At 39.8% G+C, this 19419-nt stretch overlaps 1 pseudogene; it reads left to right on the top strand.

Annotated features, from left to right (window-relative positions):
• Positions 1-1745: 1745 nt before the first annotated feature.
• Positions 1746-17943, top strand: LOC119508409 (annotated as a pseudogene).
• The last annotated feature ends 1476 nt before the right edge of the window (positions 17944-19419 follow it).

The raw sequence follows: 19419 nt of genomic DNA, 5'->3' as shown, positions 1-19419 counted from the left end.
TTATTTGCCTCTGTGTCCTAAGGCCATGTGCTGAGTGTGGATGAGATTTCATATATCAGGCCCAGAGTTCTGTGTTGAATTCAATGACTCTTTTCATGATGTTACTGTAATTATTTCTCTTGACTCAATAGAGGAATTTTGATGTTCTGTTTCTAGCTAAGAGAAGATTTCATTCCATTTATCTCACTTCTTGTTGAAAACACACAAAACCCTTCTCCAAAACTCTGTCTCCCCTGGTATAAAATGAGTATTTTGAATTCTTTTCAATGTTGTTGCTGTTATTAAGTTCTCCCATCTCTCCTGAAGGCATCTCCCTTTTGGGGCTATGAGCCAGTTGTGCTCTGTGGCATGATGACCTGGCTTGGGACTGTAGTTTCTGTCTGCTCCTCCCTCTACCCCTGCCTTGGTTCCCCTTTGTTCTCTAGCTACTTCTCTGCAGGCTCTGGACCACCATTAATTCTAAACTTCTCCTGGATGCTTATGTTGTCTGGCATGTTGTTCCCTCACCCACTGTACCCCCTGCGAGCCTAGCACACAGTGTTAGTAGCCGGTGCATGTTGGGTGAATCTCCCTGAGGGGGAAATGTGAAACATTTGCACTTCTCCCAAGTATAGTCATCCTAAAGCCAGTTGAGATTCATCCCAGAGCCGTTCCCTTCATGGGGCCAGGAAAGGTCATGGCTAAAGGGGAAGAGACTATGGTTTTAGAGAGCATCACTGTGTTTAAGGCCCAACAATATTAATGCCCTTCAAAAGAATCCCATTATATATACTGAGTTCCTAGAATACTGCAGGAAGTGGGAGAGATTCCTTATTAACCATTCTTTACTCTTGCTCAGTAATATTTCTTGAATAAATATCCACCTAAATATTTGGAGCCAGAGCAAATGCAAATGTTCCTTCAGGCTCCTGTCTTCCTCAACAATAACATAATATTTTCATTTTTCTGAGTCTCTAAAGCTACAGGTTTTTACTTAGTTATACCTTTATTTAATAAATATCTATAAAATACACACTATGTATGTATGGCACCGTTCTAAGGACCCCATATATATTAACTCTTCTAATCCTCATAACAACCCCATGAAGCAGGTATTATTATTATTATTATTATTATTATTCTCAACTAACTGAAGAGGAAACTGAGGCACAAAAAGGCTAAATAACTTTGCTGAGGTCATACAGTTAATAGGTTCCAGGGACAGGATTTAAGCCCCAGAGTCTATATTTTTAGCCCCTAGTCCAGGCTGCTTCCACTCTTGCCACAGATTGTTCACTGACTATTTCATGTCAGCTGGGCTCTCCAATTGTACTGTGAGCTTCCTGACAGGTGGGACCATGTCTCCTACTGCTTTGATAACCCTCTTCCCAACATATCCATTTAATAAACATTATTAAGCACCTCCTGTGTGTCCTGAACTGTTCTATGTTCCAGGAATACAGCAATGGACCAGACTGTCAAGAGCCCTGCCTCACGGAGCTTACTTTCTAATGAGGGAAAACAGGCAACAACCAGGCAAACCAACCAACTAACCAACTGAGAAGATAATTAGAGACCTGTACAAGTGCTAAAAAGGAAATGAAACAGAGGAATGGGGATAAGGAGGATCAGAGGCAGAGGAGCCTCATTAGATTATGTGGTAAGTGAAAGGCTGTCTGAGAAGACCACATCTAAGCTGATTCCTGAGGAGAAATAACCAGGCCCAGGAGAGTTAGGGGGAAGACAGCTCCGGTCAGAGCGTCAGCATGGTCAAAGGCCCTGAGTTAGAAATGGGCTTGGCAACTTCCAGAAAGAGAAAGGCCAACATGCCTGGAGAGCAACCATCATGGGGGAGAGGGAAACGAAGCAGAGCTCAGAACTTGGAAGTCTCAGAAGTTTGGATTCCGTAAGTGGTGTTGTAAGAAGCCACGGCACATGCCACAGTGCTGCGTCCATGGTAAGCGTTCAGTGATCCTCACACCTCTACATCTGTGTGTGCCTCTCAGCACACCAGGCTACCTGGAACTACTGAGCCCTGTCTCCAGGTGCCCTGCTGTCCCCACTCCAAAGTTGCTGTCATCAGACATGGTGGTCAGCCATGCCGACCTGGAGTCAGATTATCTGGGTTTCAATCTCTACTCTTCTGCTCACTTGTTGAAGAACTTTGGGCAAATTATTGAGCCTAAACATCAGTTTTCTGATCTGAAAGTGGGATCATAAACTATATATCCACAAGATGACTCTGAGAATTGAATGAGATGATGTGTGCATGTGCTTACAACAGCGTTTGGACATAGAAGAGGCACCTAAAGTTATTTTTTGTGTTGTGGTGGTTGTTTTTATTGATAGTATTAGGAATTCAGCCTTGAAGTGAAAACACTCCTGGCAGAAAATGCTGGATTCTCTGGCATCATTGTACTGGTTTCTAGGCCAATAGTAGCAAATCAGTACAAAGATTCTGAAAAGGAAAAAAAAAGTGTAATCCAAAATGTCTACAATTTCTCAAATAACATGATCCCTACCTTTTTTTTTTAATGGGATATACAGGACAATTTGAATCTCGTTCATTTAAAATCCGTTCGCTCTGGGCCCAGGGATTTTGAACAAGCTCGATTCTGTTTCATATTAGTGCATGTATAGACACACCATCAGAGGTGGTGTGATCACTAACTGAAATGTAGGGCACCACGAGAAACTCCATTCTTAGCCAGGGGAAAAGAAAAGAGCATTTAACCAGAAGAATGACAAGGCCAGGTTTCCAGAGGCACAGAGCTTCATCAAAACGCCCAGATTGAGGCCTCCACCCCTGCATGGACCGTTTTCCTCTCTTTGGGGATCCAAGGAGGCAATTAAAGAACCAAGCCCTGGCGCCATCTGCTGGCAGCCTCAAAAACTGAAAAACACATTTAACCTGAGGGATCCTCCCTCCTCGACAGAAATTAAGTTGGAGGGCAGCAGTGGGGGCAGACTGGTAATTTCATCTTAACTTCTGTGTTTTCAGCCTCCTATTAAATATTTGAATCGAGAAGCACCCAGAACATATGGTAGCATTCTTAGCCATCTACAGTCCCCGCAAGGGGCTGCCTCTGCTATGCCACTACTTCCTTTGTTTTTCTAAGAGTTTCACCCAACAGAGATACCCAGCATCCTCTGTGGGCCATTGCCCATCCACTCAGTCTTACTTGAAGATAGCTATCCCCCCTTATTCATGTCCTCTGCAAAATTAACATCCTCAAATACTTCTATTTCCTGAAGATACTTTACAGAAAGAAATAATGCACAGAATCTGCCTACAAAAAGTTGGACTCACTATTGAACTACTAGCTTAAGTTCACCTCAGTACCCAGAATCATGTGAAAAGAATTATTAGGGTTCTTGCTCCCCCTGGGGGGAAAAACAGATGGCCACCCTTGCCATCATGGCTGCCTTCACTTACATGGCCTCGGTGGGAGTAAGTGTCTGTCAGTCAAGTGTCTGTCTAGCCTGTGTGGCCTCGGCAGTTTGTTGCTTGCTCATACTCGTCTGAAAGCCAGGTAACATGCCATCAGCAGACACAGGGCCTGAATTGGATAGGAAATAGAGGTTTGTAGAGATATTGACCAAGGAGTGAACCAGAATCCCAAAGAATTCTGGCTCATTCCTTTGGAGAGATGAGCAAGACAATTTTGAAGGCAAGAAAATCACTGACTGGGATGGGTCTTCCCTTATCAAGGGCACATATTTACTTATTTAAAATTTGTTGGACTCTTTCTGCTTGCCAGATAATGCGATAACCGCTTTACCTGTAGCTTCTCATTTAATCTCAACCCATGTAATTGGGCTCAGAGGGCTTAAATAATTTGTCCAAGATCATATAGCTAGTAAATTGTAGAGGCAGAATGCAAACCCAAGCATCCTGATTCCTCTTAACCACTACCATAAAGTTTCTTTCAGAGACCCACAATTTAGGATTTTCTCAGACACAGGTGAAAACACAGTCATTCCTCATATTTGCAGAATGAATTAAATGGGATAATTCTTTATAGATAAAGAAGTTGCTTTCCTGAGCCTGTGAATGTGTGCATGCTTGGGGCACCACCAGGTACCACCTAACAGTAATCCTTCTTGAGCGGTACGTACTCAATATAAATCCTTTCCCCTTAGTCTTCACATGCTTCGCACATTTCCTGAATTGTAGCCCTCCCTATCCCTGACCAGCCTTTTGGGACCCTGTCAGTAATTTTCTCACACTGTCCATGCCTGATGATTGATTTCTCATGGCTATTTGCAAAAGCACAAATATGAATGCTATTAACTGGTAATAAAACTAGCCAGCCATTTCTAAAACCCAGTGCCAGCAACTACTCTGTGGTCTTTGGGGACTCCAAGGTTTGCCAGATCCTGCTAAAACAAATATTTCTTTTGATACTAGAATGCCAAGGGCAACAACCTTGTCTTTGGCTCATCCCAAAATTTATAGGATGATGTCTTGCTGGATCAATAGTAGGGAAACAGCTTTTAAAAATCACAGAAAGCTTTCAGTATTCCTGATTCCAGAAACCATCCACACAGCCTCAATATGTATATCTCATATTTTTTCCAGTTAACATTGCTTTATTTAAAAATGTAAATATTTAATAAGCATTCTATAACCATCAGTTGGGTTCCTGGCACTGTGCTAGGCACTGTGGATATCAAAAAAAGATCAGAACACCTGCCCACATGTGAATCAGTTCAGTGATAAGACAAGGCAGTACCCAGTCAAGTGTGAGATGGCAAGGTCCAGAGAATAAGGGCTATTCATTCTCAGGAACAGAAATGACCAGCTTGGCCTGTGCCTTGCCATATACCTGGCACACTGTACTGAATCCCTAGGGCTAGTCAGAGGGGAAGCTTGCTGGTCTACCATTCACTAGCTCTTGACTTCACTGCATCTCTTGGGGCCTCAGTGACCTCACCTGTATTCCTTCAACATATTTTCTGTGTGTGCTGAACATAAACCACTCTAGCAGTAGAGTGATGAGCAAGACAAAGGCCTTGCTCTAATGCACTTTATAGTCCAGTGGGGGAGAATGGGAAGGCAGGCAATAAATAGATGAATGGATAAATATATTACATGATAGATAATGATGATATTAATACTATGAATAAAAGTAAATCAAGGAAGGGGGTAGGAAATGGCAGGGGGCCATATTAAGAAGGCGTTTAGAGAAAATCCCTCAGTCAAAGACCCTTATAGTGGGGTTGTGGAGGAAGTGATGGAGCAACCCATGTCAGCATCTGTGGGAAAAGCATTCCTGCAAGGAGGAACAGCAAGGCCAAGCCCCTAAAAGAGGAGTGGCTGGCAATGTTTGGAGAACAGCAAGAACAGTGTGACTGGGTCGCAGTGAGCGTCTAGGGAGTGGTCAGAAGTGGAGAGCAGCCAGGAGCCAGATCAGGAAGAGCTTGGTAGGTCATGGTAAGGAGGTTGGTTGTAAAGCCTTTGAAGGCTTGAGAATGAGGGTGGTACCAGAGTATCCCAAACCATCTCCCATTCTAAGGAGTGGGACTTGACCAAGACAATCCTGAATGAGTAGAATTTGGAATGAAGGAGTACAAATGCTAAAGACTCATATTTAAGGTAGTATGGGCTCCTTTGCTATTAGTGAGCAATTTAATTAGGAAGTAACCAAACTAAGGGGGAAACAACTAAAGTGGGTAGAAGTCCAGGACCAAGAAGAGTCCCAGGTACATCAGGAGCAAACCAGGAAACATATGGTGCCTTTGACCCCCTTTAAGCAGCCAGTACCCTAATGCTATCCCTCTTCTGTCCAAAGACTCCCAATATGGTACCCTGTTAGGGCCTAAACACCAACCTGTCATTCAAAATGCATCCATCCTGTATCTCACTGCCTTATATACCGCTATTGTAGATAAGAGGTGCTGACGTTAACTACATCAAAGTAACTGGCTAATGCTTCTCAAATTTTCTACTGAAGAGAGAAAATTCATAGCCCCAGAAAGTCTGGAAGATGTAAGCTGAAGAGGTCCATTGCAAGCAGGAGGCTTTTTGGAAGATTCATATTCTATCTTAAAATTCATGTGAATGTTGCATTCTATTCCAGATCTACTTGTAAGAACTTAGTGATATTTTATTTTACTCAATGAGCAATATGATCTTCCAAGAAGATATGCCGCATTTATCCTGTGCCTTGCCATATACCCAGCACACTGTACTGTATCCTTAAGGCTAAGCAAACTTGATTTGAAAAGCATGAAATTGATAACTAAACTTATAATCCCAGATCCAATTCTACAATTGTTTACCTTATGAAAGCCTAAGCCATTTCAAATGTGAGTTGGGTTATTAATACAAGTTGTAAATATGCATCTTAACCATCTCTGAACACCAGCAGACAATAACATGAAGAGCAAGCACAATATGACAGCTCGGTGGCCATTATACAAGGCTGAGTTAATTCCCTGAATGCCACATTTGCCCTTAGGAAGTGATGCTGTTGTAATGAATTAAAAAAAAGCACTCAAAAAGAAACTGGCACTTCTGTTATCTAAACTGTAGTTTACAGCATATCTGAGTGGCTACATTTCTCATATTGTGTTTGTTTAAATTTGACAATATCTTGGCTCATACTATAGTGCATTTGAGATAAAATGATTACTTATACACACACACAGTTGCCCACACAGATGGGGGAACTGTGTTTATTTGGAAAAGGAAAAGAAATCAGAAGGGGGGAAAAAAACCTTTCCATGATACAGGCATCACTACCACTGTGCCTACACAATGCTGTATTAACAATATTTTGAAGGACTTAGTCTAAATAATCATCCTTCCTTCCAACTCATAATGCACATAATTACAGGCTTCCTGGCTACTGGGGAAGGAAAGGATGCCATATTGACAGCCAATACTAGGGGTTTGAGCAGACTGGTGCTGCCATACAGTGGGGGACTATTGAAATGGCAATGCAGGAAGCTTTACCTGCTTCCATCCAAACAAAGGGAACATGTAAAATGTTTCCGTTTTATGAAAGTCCTATTTTCAATTATTTTTTATTAGCAGTAATTATAATAAATATCAAACATAGGATGCTTTACATAATTCCAGCTGCATGAAGCAATGCAAAATGTACTGAAGATATGGTAAATGTATAAATGTATTTTTTTATTTTGTCATTTTACCTTATGCCCTAAATATCCAGTTTTGTTGTGTTTATAGGCATAGATCATTTTTCTATTGAGATTGTTCACATTCCATACAATTATCCAAAGATCCAAAGTGTACAATCAGTTACCCAAGGTACCAGCATACAGCTGTGCATCCATCACCACAATTAATTTTTTTTTCAATTTTTAGAACATTTTCATTACTCCAGAAAAGAAATAAAGACAAAAAAAGGAAACTCAAATCCTCCCATACCCCTAACTACCCTCCCTCCATTATTGATTCATACTATTGGTATAGTACACTTGTTAGTGTTTATGAAAGAATGTTAAAATACTACTAACTGTAGTATATAGATTGCAATAGGTGTAATTTTTCCCTATATGCCCCTCTATTATTAACTTCGAGTTATAGTGTCATACATTTGTTCTATTCATGAAAGAAATCACTAATATTTGTACAGTTAATCACGGACATTGCCCACCACAAGATTCACTGTTTTGTACATGCCCATCTTTTTTTTAATTCAGTTTTATTGAGATATATTCACATACCATACAATCATCCATGGTGTACAATCAACTGTTCACAGTACCATCTTATAGATGTGCATTCATCACCCCAGTCTATTTTTGAACATTTACCTTACACCAGAAAGAATCAGAACCAGAATAAAAAATAATAATAAAAAAAAGAACACCCAAATCACCCCTCCCTCATCCCACCCTATTTTTCATTTAGGTTTTGTCCCCATTTTTCTACTCATCAATCCATACACTGGATAAAGGGAGTGCGATCCACAGGATTTTCACAATCACACTGTCACCCCTTGTAAGCTACACTGTTATACAATCATCCTCAAGAGTCAAGGCTACTGGGTTGGAGTTTGGTAGCTTCAGGTATTTACTTCTAGCTATTCCAATATATTAAAACCTAAAAAGTGTTATCTATATAATGCGTAAGAATGTCCACCAGAGTGACCTCTCAACTCCATTTGAAATCTCTTAGCCACTGAAGCTTTATTTCATTTCATTTCACATCCCCCGTTTGGTCAAGAAGATGTACATTCCCATCTTTTAACCTCCAACTTTCCTTCTGATGATATACGTGACTCTGAGCTTCCCCTTTCCACCACATTCACACACCATTCAGCACTGTTATTCTTACAACATACTACCATCACCTCTGTCCATTTCCAAATACTTAAGTTCAACCTAGTTGAACATTCTGCTCATAATAAGGAAACACTCCCCATGCTGTAGCTTCATTCTATATCCTGGTAACTTATATTTCATGTCTATGAATTTACAAATTATAATTAGTTCATATCAGTGAGACCTGTAATATTTGTCCTTATGCTTCTGCCTTATTTCACTCACTATAGTGCCCTCAAGGTTTCTTCATCAACACATTTTTTAAGAGGGTTTTATTCACACACCATACATCCCGTCCTTAGTAAACAATCACTGGTTCCCTGTGTAGTCACATATTTATGTATTCACCACCATCAACACTATCTATATAAGGACATCTACATTTCTTCCACAAGAAAGGAGGAAGAGTCAAAGAATGTAGAGAGACAAAAGAAAAAGAAAAAAGAAAGGAAAAAAAAAGCATGACAGCTAGGAAGCAACAAAAGGGAAGATAGCATTAAACTAAAGTAGAATTAAGAGTCAGACAACATCACCAATGCCGAGAGTCCCATACCCCTCCCTTATGTCACCCTCATATGCATTTAGCTTTGGTATATTGCCTTTGTTACATTAAAGGAAGCATAATACAATGATTCTGTTGACTATAGTCTCTAGTTTGCACTGATTGTATTTTTCCCCGAATACCACCCTATTTTTAACACCTTGCAAGGTTGACATTCATTTGTTCTACCTCATGTAAAAACATATTTGTACATTTTATCACCATTGTTGAACACTCTAGGTTTCGCTAGTTATACTGTCCCAGTCCTTATCTTTCCTCTTTCCTTCTGGTGTCACATATGCTCCTAGCCTTCCTCTTTCAACCACACTCATAATCATCTTTGTTCAGTGTACTTACATTGTTGTGCTACCATCACCCAAAATTGTGTTCCAAACCTCTCACTCCTGTCTTTTCCTATCTGTCTGTAGTGCTCCCTTTAGTTATTTCTTGTTGCGCAGGTATCTTATTCACAAACTCTGTCATTGTCTGTTTTTCAGAGAATGTTTTAAACTCTCCCTCATATTTGAAGGGCAGTTTTGCCAGATACAGGATTCTTTGTTGGTGGTTTTTCTCTTTCAGTATCTTAAATATATCACCCCACTTCCTTTTTGCCTCCATGGTTTCTACTGAGAAATCCACAGTCTTATCAAGCTTCCTTTGTATGTGATGGATTGCTTTTCTCTTGCTGCTTTCAGGATTCTCTCTTTGTCCTTGACATTTGATAATCTGATTATTAAGTGTCTTGGCATAGGTCTATTCAGATCTATTCTGCTTGGGGTACATTGTGCTTCTTGGATCTGTAATTTTATGTCTTTCATAAGAGATGGGAAATTTTCATTGATTATTTCCTCTATTATTGCCTCTGCCCCTTTTCCCTTCTCTTCTCCTACTGGGACACCCATGACATGTACATTTTGTGCTTTTCATATTGTCATTCAATTCCCTGATATTTTTCCATTCTTTTCCCTATCTGTTCTTTTGTGTATAGGATTTCAAGTGTCTTGTTCTCCAGTTCCTGAGTGTTTTCTTCTGCCTCTTGAGATCTGCTGCTGTATGTCTCCATTGTGTCTTTCATCTCTTGTGTTGTACCTTTCATTTCCATAGACTCTGCCAATTGTTTATTCAAACTTTTGATTTCTGCCTTAAGTTTGCCCATTGTTTTCATTATATGCTTCATCTCTTTTGCCATATCTTCCCTAAACTTCTTGTATTGATTTAGCATTTGTTGTTTCAGTTCCTGTATCTCAGTTGAAGTGTAAGTTTGTTCCTTTGACTGGGCCATATCTTTGCTTTTCTTAGTGTAGGTTATAGTTTTCTGTTGTCTAGGCATCTGGTTTCCTTGGTTACCCCAATCAGGTTTTCCCAGGCCAGAATGGACTCAGGCCCCAGAAGGAAGAAATATTCAGTATCTAGTTTCCCTGAGGGTATGTCTTAGAAGATTGACACACCCTGTGGGGCCTCTAGCTGCTGTGCTTTTCCTAACCTGCCCAGCAAGTGGCACCTGTCAGCCTGTCACTCCTAACTGGTGTAAGGAGGTGTGGCCCCCTTAGTCCTTAGTTTCTGTTTTCACTGTTTTCCCCCAGGCTCTGGGGTCTGGTTCTGAATGGAAAGGTGGTAGAAGATCTGGGCACCACCTCCTTCTTCTTAGGGAAGCTACACCCCCTAGGGAGTTATCATCTGCATTTAAATAAGTTCTCAGTCTCTCTAACTCTGCTATCTCTACCCTTGTCTGGGTCAGAGTGCTGCAAACTCAAAATGGCTGAGGTTTTCTCCACTGAGCCACTCAGGTTGAGAGAGAGAAAAAGGGACAGAAAGCCCCCTTTCAGGGCCATTCCACTGCCCCCCCCCAGTTTAACCCATCAGCCAGAGATAGTACCTGGTCTTCTGGGCTTCCCCTCCCAGCACAGAGAAGTCTTCTGGCTCTTTAAGTTCAGTCATCACTAAAAGCTTCTGTCTGCTTGCTGGGGATTTGTAGCTTGTCTTGAGCAGTCCACATTTGTTAATTAAAACACCAGTTGGAGCTGGACTGAGATATATTCACTTGTTCAGAGAATCCTTCTTTCTACTACAGCAAGGTTTTGCAGTTCGGGCTGCCATGGGGGGAGGGGACTCCTGGCTCGGGTCTGCAGTTTTCACTTGCAGATTTTATGCTGCAATCTCAGGCATTCCTCCCAATCCAGGTTGGTGTACAATGTGTAGACAGTCATTGTTGTCCCCCAGCAGTTATTCCAGATTATTTACTAGTTGTTCCTGGTTGCTTATTAGTTGTTCTAGGAGAACTAACTAACTTCTACTTCTCTCTATGCTACCATCTTCTTGGTCCCCCCTAGATCATTTTTTAAAACTTAGGTCTTGTGTATGATTTTTCTAATTAATAAAAAGCTAATAATATCCCATGTCCCAAGATATTATCACTTTTGCTTTAGGGTACAAAAAAAATGTCAATCTGTGATGACAATTTTTGTTCTATAAGAGCTCCCCTTTTTGATTAAATGAAGCACTGATTTTAGGTTGAGTCCTACTATCTACACATATTTTAAGAATTCTTAAAAAACTAAACAGAAATCTTTGGTTAGCACATGTATTCGTCTTTAAACTGAATATTAAAAGAATATTCTGATGATGGACTTCACAAATTGATAGATGCAGATTAAGGGGTGGGTCAATTGAAAAGCTTTACAGAAAATCAATCTACAAGAAGAGCTGAAACATCAAGGAAAATATAATGAAATGGAAAAAAACTGTTGTAGAAAGCAATATATGTAATCTGAAGGAATATTTCTGATAACCCTTTTAGACTTGGGGGGAGAATCCCCAAATAGAATGATAAAACTTCTTTTCAGAAGAGAGTTAAAAATGCTTAGTAAACTAGGGATAGAGAGGAACTTTTTTAATCCAATAAAAAGCATTTACCAAAACTCTTCACCAATTATAGTAAATGGTGAAATATTAACAGTGTTGAATTAATGTTTGTAATAATATAAAAAGTGGAAAACCTCTAATATCCATCAATCAGAGAATGGATTAATAAATTGTGGTGTTATTGCCCAATGGAATACTAAATAGCAGTTAAAATTAATTAGCTAGATCTATGTGGTTCTACATGGATAGTGCTCTAAAATGCAACATTTAGTGAAACAGTTGCAGAATGTGGCATGACATTATTCATGTAAATTTCAAAATATGCAGCATCAATGTGTATTGTTTATAAATTCATAAAAGTATAAATGTATGGACTGGATACTCCCTCAAATTCATGACAACCTTGGGGAGAGTAGGGAATATATGGTCCTTCACCATTTTGTGGAATATTCTATTTCATTTTAAAAGGGAGAGAGAAAGGAAATATGGAGCAAATATGACCAAATATGAAACATTTGTTTATTTATTATTGTGGTTAGATAAGTGTTTTTCATATTATCCTTTGCCGTTTTTTAAAATATGGTTTTATTGAGGTATATTCAGATACCCTACAATCATCCGCAGTGTACAAACATTCACAGTACCATCATATAGTTGTACATTCATCACTAGAATCAATTTTTGAACATTTTCCTTATTCCAAAAGACATAAAAATTAAAGTAAAAAAAAAAACACCTAAAACATTCCATCCCCTCCATCCCACCCTATTTTTCATTTAGTTTTTGTCCCCATTTTTCTACTTATCCATCCATACACTGGATAAAGGGAGTGTGAGCCACCAGGTTTTCGCAATCACACAGTCACACCATGTAAGCTACGTAGTTATGCAATGGCCTTCAAGAATCAAGGCTACTGGGTTGCAGTTCAACAGTTTCAGGTATTTCCTTCTAGCTATTCCAGTACACTAAAAACTAAGGAGGGATATCTATATAGTGCATAAGAATGCCCTCCAGAGTGACCGCTCAGCTCCATTTGAAATCTCTCAGCCACTGAAACTTTATTTTGTTTCATTTCACTTCCCCCTTTTGGCCAAGAAGATGTTCTCAATCCCACAATGCCAGGTCCAGGCTCATCCCCAAGAGTCATAACCCATGTTTATCCTTTGCCTTTTAAAAATCAGAAGAGGTCGATCTTTTTAATTGTAGAAACTTTGTTATTGCTGAGTATAATTTGCAAGCTTGGGACCAGCACTAAACAAAAAAAGACGCTTCCTGCTTTCTCCACTAAGCACTCAGCTTCCCCTCTAAATGAATTCATATCAAACATTTTAAGAATACTAGTTTGACAGTGTATTAGATAATTACTCAAACTGGGACACCCTCATGTCTCCTTCAGCCCTTATATTGAAACAGTCTCAAAACTTAATGGGGACATAACTATGAACAATGATAAATTACCAGCATCAAAGTAAAGAATTTAGCAGTAGGCCAAATGTTTTCAATTAACATGTGTAAAATATAAACATACATCCACACATAATCTTATGTAAGTAAAAAAGGTATACCATAAGAATTTGAGGAGGAAAAAAAAACTTGCCACTTTATCTTTCTTAAGCCTATAACCATTTTCTGAAATTCATTAAATTCCTAAGCTCTCATTCGGACCTCAACGTCTGGTCATAGAAAAAGAACTAGTAAAATCTATAGACAATCTTAAGAGCAACGAGGGAATGGGGCAAGGTGGAGTCCCCATGGATTCTTATTTTTATTTGAATTAGTGTGCATTTTAGGAAATATGAAAAATCCTGGTTTGTGCTGTTGATTTAAATTGACAGGGATGAAACAAAAACTCTCAAATACAGCACATTCAATAAAAATGGGAACTTGGCAGATGCCTATATAGGAAATTTTAATTTAATTCACTGTTATAAATTGGATAAATGTGTCCTTGCATTAGAAGTTCCATCAAGGGAATATTTCTTCAGAAAGAAAAAGAAAATGTGATTTGGGAGAAATGTATTTTAGGTTATTATTTCTCTGTGTGAGGAAGCTAAAGCTTGCCTCCAAATAAAATTTGCAGTCTAGACTGCAGTCTAGAGAGAGAGATGAGTCTGTAATCTCTTTCCTCCTGCTTTCACAATATAACCACTCACAGTTGTGATGAGAATTATCCCAAATTATACGGCATAAAAACTGGCATTGCCTCACATGTTATTAGTCTATTTGCAGATGGCACCACAATTTACAACCCGACCCCATCACAAGAAATGCAGATTCTGCAAATACTCTGCTTGAAAGCAAGAGTGGAGCTCCTAGGAATCACAGTGGGGCCATACTCTGTTTAGTCTTTACAAAATTTACATGAAAGCTGTTCTTAATAACTCTAAATAACTCTATCCTCTTCAAGGCATTGCAAATATTTTGGGACCAAATGTGAATACAAAGTAACAAACTTGTTTGTTACTCTCTAATTTAATCACAATTAAACATAATTATTTTATAGAGTGGGAATCTAAAAATACCTAATATGTTGGGCAATTATCAAAATATGGTCAGAAAACTTCAGTTAATTAGGCTGTCAAATCCAAAAATAGGCATTTTAAAGAGAAAGGCAGAAAAGCAATTGGTAAATATGGTGATATTCCTCCCAAATAGAGGAAGATTGAGAACTCCAATTCTTAGGCTTTTTTTTTTTTTCCTGATATCTTACACTTACACACTGCTATTAGTCTACAAGTTTAATATGAAAAACAAAGTAACCAGTCAACTTCTTACATCTATACTTAATATTTGGACAGATGAAGATTCAAATCACCCTCATAATGCTGTCATCTTTGATTCAACAAAGAGCTTCCAAGGACCGGCTATTTGCACAATACTCAACGTGTTAAGAAATACATCCAGATAAATCTTATCACAGTTTCATCAGCTCCTCCAGAAACCTTCCCACAGTTCATAGCATTTCCTTCTGTAAGGTTGGTAGCAATGTCACCTCTTTCATTTCTGATTCCAATAATTTGAGTAGTCTCTCTTTTTTTCTTGGTTGATCTAGCTACCAGATTTGTCAATTTTGTTGATCTTTTCAAAGAGCCAATTTTTGGTTTTGTTGATTCTGTTGTTTTTAATTCTCTGTTTCATTAATTTTCACTCCAATTTTTATTATTTCCTTCTTTCTGCTTGCTTTAGATTTAGTTTGCCCTTCTATTTTCTCAAGGTGAAGTTGAGATTATTGATTTGAGATCTTTTTCTTTTTTAAAATAGGCACTTTAAATTCCTTCTAGCCAGCAGAAGAACAAATTCATGAGAAAGATAGATCCCCAAGGACTCAGAAGCATCCAGCGTGCTCAGGGACAAGGTGAACTTCCAAGATGAGCCCTTCATTGCTTTCAAGCAGCTCATCCAGTCCATCACCCTGGGAGGCACGACCAAGGTCCTCTCCCCCAGATTTCTGTTCATGCTGCTGGGACCCTCCTGGGATTGCAAAATCCTACAGTGAAATTGGCCATGCCATTAGAGCCCTCATGGAAGATGATCTCTCCAGCAAAGCAGCCTCCAAAACTGGCAATGGGGACAATCTAATCACAAGGATTGATGAATTTCTGGATGAGGTCATTGTCCTTTCTCCTGGAGAATGGACCCAATGTCCAAATTGAGCCCCCCAAGAAAGTGTCCTCTGCTGAAAAAAGGAAATGAGTGTTCTACAGGACCAAGCCGAGCCAGATGAACAACTCTTACAAGGCAGCAGAGGTGGAGGGGCCTGCAGGGGCATCCGAGGGCCGGGCAAAGGGAGCAGCGGGGATAACGGAGAGATGTCAGCCATGCATGAAATCTGAAAAGGGCTCATCTGAACGGGAAGCTTCCTTAGTGGCCCGTGTCTGGATGTTAAGAGGAAGCTTCCCTGGTTCCCAACCAGCGTCTTTGACTTTTTCCACATTCAGTCCATTTGTGTCATCCTATTCCTCTATCTTGGCTGTTCTGCCTCTTCTTGGGACAGCTTCTCACCATCCTCAGCAGCACAAGTTCCATCCTTATCTTTGAGAAGCTCCTTTTTGACTTCAACAAAGGCAACAGCCTGGACTACATGGAGTTCCACCTCTGGCTTGATCTCCATTTGGCTTTTCTTTGCCTCATCCTGATGACCACAGATGCTAGCTTCATCATCAAGTATATATCTTCATCAAGGAGGGCTTCTCCACCCTCATCAGCTTCAGCTTCATCTATGATGCCATCAAGAAGATGATCAGTGACTCCCGGTGCTACCTCATCAACGTGGACTTCAAGCCCAACTCCATTGCCATTTACAAATGTGAGCGTGTCATCCCCAGCACAGTGAATACAACTATGTTCAATGCTTCTGCACCACTGCTACTAAATACCAATACATCTCCTTACAACCCCCCTTCACCTCACAGCACTGCACTGCTCTCTGCTGAGCAAGGGGTGTCTAAACTAGGGTGGGCACCTGCTCAGGAATTCCTACCAGTTCATCCCAGACCTTGCACTAATGTCCTTCATGCTTTTCTTCAGGAAATACTCCATGACCCTGACCCTGAAAAAGTTCAAATTCAGCCACTATTTCCCTGGTAACCAACTTTTCCACTGTCTTCTCCATCCTGCTCTTCTGTGGGATAAACTCTGGCTTTGGTCCAGAGACCCACAAGCTGCACATGCACAGGGTCATTGAGCCCATGCTGCCTGACTGTGGCTGGTTCACAGCTCACTTTGGGAAGAACCTGTGGTGGTTGTACCTGGCTAGCATACTTCCCACCCTGGTGGTGACCATCCTGGTCTTCCTGGACCAGCCTAACACAGCCATCATTATCAATCAGAAGGAGAACAAGTTGTGGAGGGCTTCTGGCTCCCATCTGGACCTGTTCTGGTTGGGCATTCTCATGGCTCTGTGCTCCTTCATGGGAGTGCCCTGGTATGTGGCCAGACATCTTCATCATCCACATCAACAGCCTGAAGATGGAGACATAGACCAACACCCCTGAGGAGCAGCCCCAGTTACTGGAGGTGAGGGAACAGAGAGTGATCAGCATTATCATCTTCATCCTAACGGGAATCTCCATCTTCTTGGCTCCCATCCTGAAGTACATCCTATGCCTGTACTATATGGAGTCTTCCTCTACATGTGCATGGTCTCCCAGAATGGCATCCAGTTCTAGAAACATTGCAAGCTTTTCCTGATGTCAGCCAAGCACTAGGTGGACCATGCCTTCCTGCAGCATGTGCCCCTGCACCAGATTCACCTCTTCATCCTGGTGCAGGTCCTTTGCCTGACTGCTCTGGATCCTTGAGTCCATGAAGGCAGCCATCATCTTCCCCATAATGATCCTGGACCTCATCATCGTTCAGAAGCTTCTGAACCTCATCTTCTCCTAGCATGATCTGTCCTGGATTGACAACATTCTCCTGGAGAAGGAGAAAAGGGGCCCATGAGGACAGTGATGAGGAACCCCAGTTTCCTCCCCACTCAGTTATAGAGATTCCCATGGAAAGTGCCCAGTAATATCCCCCAAAACAGTATATACTGCATTCCCAGAAAAAGATCTTGCAGTTGGAGTCACTCTGATTCTTCCTTCAGTAACTCAGAACTTGATCGAAGCATTACCTTGCACTTCAAAATTTCCTGTCCAGCTTCATTTGCTTTCAACTACATGTGGAGCCCAGTCTTCATGATGCCACAAGTGAAGGTTGAGATTGTGGTGGTTTGGAACTGTATATACCCCCAGGAGATCATGTTCTTAAAGCTAATCCATTCCTGAGAGTGTGAATCCATTGTAAGCAGGAATAGCTAGAAGTGTGACCCACCTCACTCAGGATGGGTTTTAATCCTCTTATTGGAGTCCTTTATGAAAAAAAAAAGAGAGAGAGAGAGAGAGCCACAGAAACAGGAAGCTGAAAGCAATGAAACCCTGGAAGAAAAGGAAAAGACCAGCAGACTCCACCATGTGCCTTGCCATGACAGAGGAGCCCAGTAACATGGCAGAGGAGCCCAGTAACATGGCAGCTGGTCTTCAGGAAAAAAGCATAGCCTCAATGATGCCTTGATTTGGACATTTTCTCAGCCTCAAGCTGTAAGCTAATAAATTGTCATTGTTTAAGTCAATCTATTTTATGGTGTCTGCTTTCAGCAGCCTAGGGAACTAAAACAGAGACGGAGCCAGACTATGACTTCACAGTATTGGACAAGTATCGAAGAGAAGCTGATGGCAAAACCACCCTCTAGGATTGCACAGCTTTACTCAGACAGTGGATAGAGTGAGGGCATGGTTTAGCCTTAGCTGTGAGAGTCAGGGTCAAAACCCTTAACCCCTCTATGCCTGCTTAATAGAAAATGGATATCTGTCATTGAAAAGCACTGCTTAGGTGCAAAGCTCTCCTCTTCACTTTGTAGTTATTAAAAATAACCTAAAGCTAAATTTTATACCTTATTTTTAAATGCAATCCAGAATAGAAATTATAACATTTAATTTGAAATGAAAAAAAAAATGGTTGTCTCCCAAAACCATAGCTAAGATAAAAGGGGAGAGTCCATTTTTATTTAAAATAAATAAAAGATGGTCTTGAAAGAACTATTAAAATACTCTTATTTTAATAGACAAAGGTTGGAAAATTTGTTTTGCAATTTTACATATTCAAAACTGCTGAAAAAGTCCTATCTTTTTTCTATATCTCATTCAGTTTTCTAAAGATCATATGAAAAGTTTGAACCATCTGTATCACGGGCCTTGCTTCAGCACAGAAGTGTGACTGGGCTTTACCAAATTGAAAAGCCAGTTCCAAAAGTGTGTTAATGAAAAGAATCAATATATTTGAGTGGATAAATGTTTTTAAAATAAAATAATTCTTGTTAAAATGAAATCTCAAACCAAATGTTATAAAAAATCATCCTTTAAATTAGTATCACCAACTTTTCATGCCGATACTCAAGTCTCTTTAAGCATTTGGGTAGGCCCTTCTTGCAAATTTTCAATGGCTTAATTTCCAAAGTCAGACTTCCATTCATATGAACATTACATGATAGGCAGAGCAAACGTCAAATTTTAGAAGACTATAATTTTGCAATATTAATGAAATTAGTAATTTAAAGGAATGATGAGAAGCCATTGGATAGATTAAAACCAGTTAATAATAATTAACAGCACTGAAATATGTATCTGTGGTTAAAAATCAGATAATAGAATAAAAAATTCTTTAAAAATCAATGGAGCTACACAAACAGTGTCCCCTAAGTTAAACCATGGATTATAATTAACAGCACAATTATAAAAATGTGCTTTCATCAATTGTAACAAATGTTCCACAACAGTGCAAGGTATTAATAATAAGATAATATATGAGAATCCTGTGTTTTATGCATTATTGTTCTGTAAACCCATAACTTCTCTAATAAAAAAAAATTAATGGTTAATAATAAAACAAACCCTTTCCCCATAAAACTTGATATCAGTCATTTTATCTTCAATCCACGTTTAACAAACCCCAGCCATGTTTATCTAACAATGCATCTGTCATTTACTTTCCCCAAAACAGCTTTGGATTTAAATCTTGAGTAAATCATTTGGGTTAGAGTTACTACATGAGACTGGTATAGTGCCTGGTCCATAGAAAGCTCTTAATAAATCTACTGACTTAAATTTCAGAGCTCCCCTCCAACGGTACTGCCAAGAGATAAAACTATAAAATACTCTACCACCTCTACTGATAACAGTAGAATTACTTAGCTGTTCCTA

Source organism: Choloepus didactylus, chromosome 13, assembly GCF_015220235.1.
Source record: "Choloepus didactylus isolate mChoDid1 chromosome 13, mChoDid1.pri, whole genome shotgun sequence".
NCBI lineage: Eukaryota > Metazoa > Chordata > Mammalia > Pilosa > Megalonychidae > Choloepus > Choloepus didactylus.
Note: the sequence above shows the minus strand (reverse complement) of the source record. Positions and strands in the feature narration are given on the sequence as shown.